Source organism: Salarias fasciatus, chromosome 1, assembly GCF_902148845.1.
Source record: "Salarias fasciatus chromosome 1, fSalaFa1.1, whole genome shotgun sequence".
Lineage (NCBI taxonomy): Eukaryota > Metazoa > Chordata > Actinopteri > Blenniiformes > Blenniidae > Salarias > Salarias fasciatus.
The window spans coordinates 30,735,139-30,741,827 of NC_043745.1; positions in this window are offsets into that span (position 1 = coordinate 30,735,139).

Genomic DNA, 6,689 nt, shown 5'->3' on the forward strand with positions numbered 1-6,689 from the left:
AAGTTGGGAGTGTGCAGGCACGCGACGTCAACACCGGAGCTTCAGACGAGGGGGAGGTTTGTTGTGTCCGGGGGGATGGATGTCAACATCAACAGTCCAGTGTGTGTGTGTGTGTGTGTGTGTGTGTGTGTGTGTGTGTGTGTGTGTGTGTGTGTGTGTGTGTGTGTGTGTGTGTCACAGCACTTATTAAGTGCAAGAGTGTCGTTTCTGCATTAACTCGCAGCACAAACAAGGTTGTAAGTGTTGCTGTAATATTAATGGGCGCTTTTCCTTAAGTGTTGCATGCATGCTGCGCGCGCGCGCGCGCGTGGCGGAAAAAGCGCTATAGTGTCTGTGTGCATTGAGCAGTCGTGCCGCGTCTGAAGAGCATGCATTATTTATTTGCAGTGATCTCCAGAAACAGCGATCCCTCCGAGGGGGGAATGTATACACTGAGTCCCAGTATCATATCTGAGGGCTGCACTGTTCCATGGGAAGGAGGGGGGAGCAGATGGACAACCTGCATCTTTTATATGTTCAGCTGAGGCACACTTGCTTTGTCTTGATTGTAGCATCTTGTCACGGTGGGTTGCAGCAGCATGCACGGGTATCCTATGGTTTATTTATCTGACATTATCTGTGTTGGAGATACCGGAGAGACCCCTGAGGCACCAGGAGGCTGTGGATAAAGTGATGGGAGCCGTCTTATCTTTAGATGGGTTTTCCACCCAGAGGAGGTCGACTCCTTTTGTCTGCAGTTACAGTATCTCAATCAGATTGATCATTCTGCTCAGAGTGTGAGAAGATCACACATTTGCTAGGGGCATATGATCGCGTTATTTACAGCATCTCCGTGTTTGTGTGCTTGAATCCAGCTGCTTCTGCCTCTGTTATTAAAGGCTGACAGCAAAACAGCAAACAAAGGAACAGAGTTCGGAGATATAACAAATGCACAAATTCAAGTAAACTCAGTCGCTTTGAACTTGCAAAGTGTTTCAGAAAAGTTTTTTTTAGCTTGTAGCTTAGCAGAAGATTGTCCCTTGAGTTAAATTTTTTTTGCACTTGGATATTTAAAAGGTGAACTACAATCCATCCATCATCCAACTCAGGGTTGCAGGGTGCAGGGTGCAGACTGATGGCGTAGCCTCAGAAGGCTTCAAAAAGTGAACTATAAAATGCACGTGATTCTGCTGTCCACTTCTCTGCAATCCTGCAACTGGCCAGTTTTTTTTTTTGGTTTTTTTTTTGTAAACAGTACAGCTATCAGTGTTAATTTGAGATCAGTGTGAAACAATTTTTCCTTTAGATTAGTAAAAACTGTTTTTGAGTCTCACAATTGGAGGATGAATGATCACAAAAACAAGTCTCACCAAGACGAGTGACACATGATCACAAGCGATAGCAGACTGTGCCAGTGAACATACTCTGCATGAGCTGTTAGTCAGTTTCAGTCCTCGAGAAGAAGATAATCGGCCGGTTAGTCACAGTTTCCATGATCATAAAATACAACATGCTATCTACCCAGAAATATATTCAACTTACAGCACATTAGAGGAAAAAAAAATCACAAACAAAATGAAATGAATGTGTAAACTTTAGGTTTCTGCTGTGTGTGTAGTTAAAGCTTCATGGGATTGATTATCAAAGTTGTTTTAGTGAACTTTACCCAAATGAAAGGCTGTCTATAATGACACCAGCTTTCATCAGAGATGGATCCAGATCTGCAGGGTTGGTGTATTTTAACAATTAAACTCAGACTATTCTTTTTTAAAACCAAGAGAATATTTCAATCCTCTGTGGATCAGAATAGAAACTAAAGTGACAAAACCTTACAATAACCTAATTCTTCAGAACTGAACCAGGTATTTATTATCAATGATTTCTAAATGAAGTTCATTGAAACACTTTATGCCAGGGATGATTGAGTCCAGCATCGTCTTCGTCGACTTTCCAATTTGTAATTAGTTAGAAACTTTTACCTATATTCTACAAAATCTTCTGAGTTCCTGATGAGTTCAGCATGTAGAAGCTCTGATTGGCAATGGTGTCGAAAAGCACAATGGACAGTCCATTTAAGAAAACCCATTGACTTCAGGTTAAAGAGGCTAAACGTGCTCCAATGCATACACACAGTTCATACTGTTAATTCTCTTGTACTTTATGAGGAGATGTGTGTGTGACACCCTCAGTCAGCCTTATTTGTTCTTCAAGTGGTCACCCACATGGCTGTAGCAAAGAAAGGCTATTGAAAACCCCCCAAACATGACCACTATTATTAGATGTGTCTGTAAAACTGCTGAAAAGGAATCCTTCTCATGCAAATTAGACAGATTTTTTAATTTAATATGAAGGTGTGATTCAGAAAGGTTTCATATTTGGGAATTTTCCTCAGTGCCTAGAACAGTGAGTCATGTTCAGACTGAGCTTTTTATGGCACACAGACATGGATGTCCCTCACTGGCTCACAGGAGTACAGGGACAAATTAAGAATCAAATAGAGACGAGTGTACACAATGCAGACTGATTTTATTTGGATAATAGTTGCTTAATTTCTCTTCACTGAAATAGTTTGTGGTTGTTGGTTTTAACCATCATCATAGTGTAAGCTAGCAATCGTTAACGGTCATAAATGTGAGCTCTTGATGCAATAGGTGTCGTTTTTTACCACACATGGACATCATGTGCAGTGAACGTTATATCAAGAGAGGCACGGACTCTTTGAGTGTGTGATGCAGTTACTCTCACAATCATTTTTTTCAGAGAACACTTGAAAGTAGAGACTGCATTGAATTCATGATCTGGCCCTCACCTGGAAATTAAGAGTGTCTGTCGATGTCACAGTGTAAAGTCTATGGGAGCCATTAGGGTAAGCATTATTACCCTGTGCAGCGAGTTGCACGATGGAGGAAACCGTCTTCATAGTGTATTCATGGATTGTGCTGTGCATCCTCCAACACCACACTTATGTGAATCATCTTTGAAGCATTACAGGCTGTCTATGACAGCCCGCACTTTGTCTCTGAACTTGTGAACAAACATTACATCTTTTTTGTGGACCAAGCAGACAGCTTCTCATTTTTGCAAAAAAAATGATTTGTTGGAATTAAGATTTGCATAATTTCTTCACATTTCTTAAAGCATTTCAGGATTTAAAGACTTATCAGGGCGCGTTTGGTACTCAAGACACGTTTTGGTGAGAATGGGAGAAGGCTCACATGCTGATTTTTAATTTTTTTTTTTTCATGCCACAGCCACCTTGTTCACATCTTATCAAAAACACACAGGGCAGTGAACCTACTGAAATATTCAGGATCAGGAATCCCCTTGAAACAGTACAACAGGAACACCTAATTTGCATTTTATTCAAGTTACGGCCGTGATGCTGAGAGTCAGTCTGATCGTCTCATGACCAGCTGTAATTCTGCAATGATTTTCATTTGGCTGTTGGCTGCTCCAACAGTGACAGGTGCTACTTTCTCTTCTTTCTCAAAAGGAAGCATCTTCTGATGTGAATTTTGGAAGTTTTGCATCTTGCAGCAATTATTTTGAGGTCCTGGTCGATTCTCCTGTTTCGTTCTCACCTTCTATCACCCTCCATTTTTTGACCTTTTTTTTTCATTCAAGTGCCCTCTAATCACAGCAAAGCATAATTGGTTAAGAAAAAGAGGTACACAAATAAAATACACCACTATGTCATCAGATCTTGGTTTATTGCATTTTATAACAGTGCAAAATATTACTCATTTGTAGTGGTGGTTCATGAGCTATTTGGAAAAAAATATATAAAAATAATTTATAAGTAAAAAAAAATCTGTGATTCAGTTATAAATAAAGGTTTTTACACATTGAAGTAATCATCAACTTAAAGTGCCCTCTCATAGGATGATAACAGAGAACCATCTGGAATCATGATCACATGATGAATATGTGGAAGATGCCCGGCCAGGTCAAACCATTGTGGTGTGGAGGAAACTCTCGGTTCATGGCAATGAAATGGAAGAGGTGACTTGATATGGAATTGTGTTGATGAACTTACATTCATATTTTCCTCATATTAACTGAAGTATTATTAGAATTGCTGCTAGCTTTAAACTATGTTTTAAAAAATGTCACAGTATAGTCCCCGGCATACCATATGTTAACAGATATGAACTCTTTACAGTGCTATATTTGAATACATACTGTACTTCTAGCTCCTCACTGAGCTTTCTCTCTCATTTACCTCCCAAAATGAAAACACACCTGTACTTTATAATGATTCTCACCTCCTACATTCTTCTCAAAAATGAGGAAATTGTCTTTTCGACCTTATTATGGTTATAGCATGAGAGTTTATTTACATCACGCAACTTTATTAGTAAAACAAAGTCAAACACGATATATTTTTGGGATCTGAAAGTTGTCCTGTGTGATTTGATTGAGGTATTTTCAGCAATTCTTCAGGTGCATGTAAAAAAAAATCTATGAAAGGTTGTGCCTACTTGTAGTGGAAAGAGTTTTCTTCAATTACACTCATTAAATTTTTGACTCCTTATAAAAAATATAATAAGTTATCCACATTACCAGCTAGAACATCTGTAGGTAATGTGGTGGTTTAAAACCTTGAATCTGATTCAGTCACAGTCAGCGAGGTGTAGAGCAGGGAAAGTGAAATTTCTTCTTTCTGTCCCAGACTGAAGCCTTTCTGGAGTTTCAGAAGGAGTCCTGTGTGAGCCAGGAGCAGCTAATTATATGAACGGCCTTCTGTAGGTTGTCTGGGGATAGCAGAGGTTTGATCTGTGAAACACTTTCAAGCTGCAGAAGAACGCTTTAATGTGGCTGCGATGAAGTGTTTTTGCTAATGAAGAGTGTTGTGGATGACACATTATAAAATAAGATGCCACTGCAGCACTTCTGCTTTCAGAAGCAATGTGACAGTAATGGATTACCATGCTTTAAAATTGCTAATGTAAGACACATTGAAGGTTTTTTTTTCCTCTTGCTTTTTGTGTCATTTACCAAGAATAAATAACTGTTATATTAAGTTATATTAAGCTGTAGTCTCCAATAAAGAGCTACTTTTTTTTCCCCTAACTTCCTGTTTACTGGAAGACCAATGCCTCATTAATCCTGAACTAAGTCAGTTCTCCTGTCAGCAACATGAAAGATGTCTGACTATTAGCAACACGTCAGCCTCTATCCACAGGAGACGTGATGCATTAGTCTCAAATAAGGTTTACAATTAGAAGAGATTTTTTGCTGTTGTTTGTTCATAGTTACCGGTAATCCCAACTGTTTTGATACATTTTTGTTTTATTGTCATTAATTGCTCATAATCTTTTTTTTTTTTTTTTTTTTTAAGAAATGCCGACAACAAGATTTATTCTTCCAAGTTATGGAGTTATTCTTGAGCAGATCTTAATGACAGAATCAGTCGTAGACACACAGAGCTGACAGCTCTGCTCCTGCATTAAAACAACACATAAACAAACAACAATATTTGGACAATGGTTAAATGCAAGGTTAGTTTTGTAAAGTAACTATTTCGACTTCCTAGAAAAATACCTCCACACTGTAATTATTTAATGACTTCCACTCCTGAAGAATGTTTGGTTAAGGACATTATCTGTGTAGTCGCCCTGCTGGGTGATCAAAGTGTGGCAGCACGCACCAAATCAGAGCGAAAATTGGATATTCTGGAAGGCAGTATCGGGCTGCTGCTGAGAAATAGCACTGAGCACCAAACACAATACTCAAACCAGTCGGAGGTCTGTTTGTTCTGAGCTGTGCAGCGGTGAGAGAAAACATGCATCCCACACAGGAACGTCGGAAACAAATCACATGAGATTACTGACAGGCTGCTGTTGAGCGTGGTGTAGAAGAGCGAGCACAGCCGGCGTGAATATAAAATACTGTAAGAGAAGAGGGGAATAAAAAAAAAAAAAAAAAAGAGAACGCAGTGTGTTTATTTTAATCATCACACCTCGAGGTTTGGATTAGTGGGAGTGTCTGTTAGAAGTCACAAAATAAGCCCCAAGCAGAGAAACATGACAGCACTGCAGCAGAGGATGTCTTTGAGTTATACAGTGCCGTCGTCTGATAATCCCTCTGTTGCTACACTAATCTGTCTACTCTGCGACATCCTGAAGATCACACTCCGAGTTTCCTTCCCTCAAACCAAACCCTGAACCGTTTCCTCAAACTGAACCCTGCTTTCCATTCCCAACGGCGAAATGTTTCCGCGGGTTCTCCTGCTTGGGTTGTCGACTCACGACTTCCTGGTTCTCTCAGCTAACGATGATGAGACGGAGCGCTCCTGTTTCCTTCCTTCATCCACTATTATGTAAATCAGAAAGAGAAACTGTGGGAACGTGCCGCTTGTGCGGAATACAGAGCGACAGCACTTTATGTTAAAAGCATTTTTCAAAAAAATGTTGTTTTCATCACAAAAATGAGAATTATGAAGTGCCTTGATGAGTGTAAATAATTTAGCTAAATTAAAAAGGGATTTGTTGTTATCAACATAAATTATTTGTTTAAAGGGCAAACAAATGCATCGTTTGTTTTAATGTAATTTGCAATTCATAAGGGTAGCTTATTCCCCTAAAAGAAACAAGTTGTGGGTGTATTTAAATAAAGTATTTAACTAATTAAAGAACAGTTTAAGTTAGGAGGTGTTCATACTTTTGGTGCAGTTTTTATTTTCATATCCTTGCTTTCTGTGTATCAGT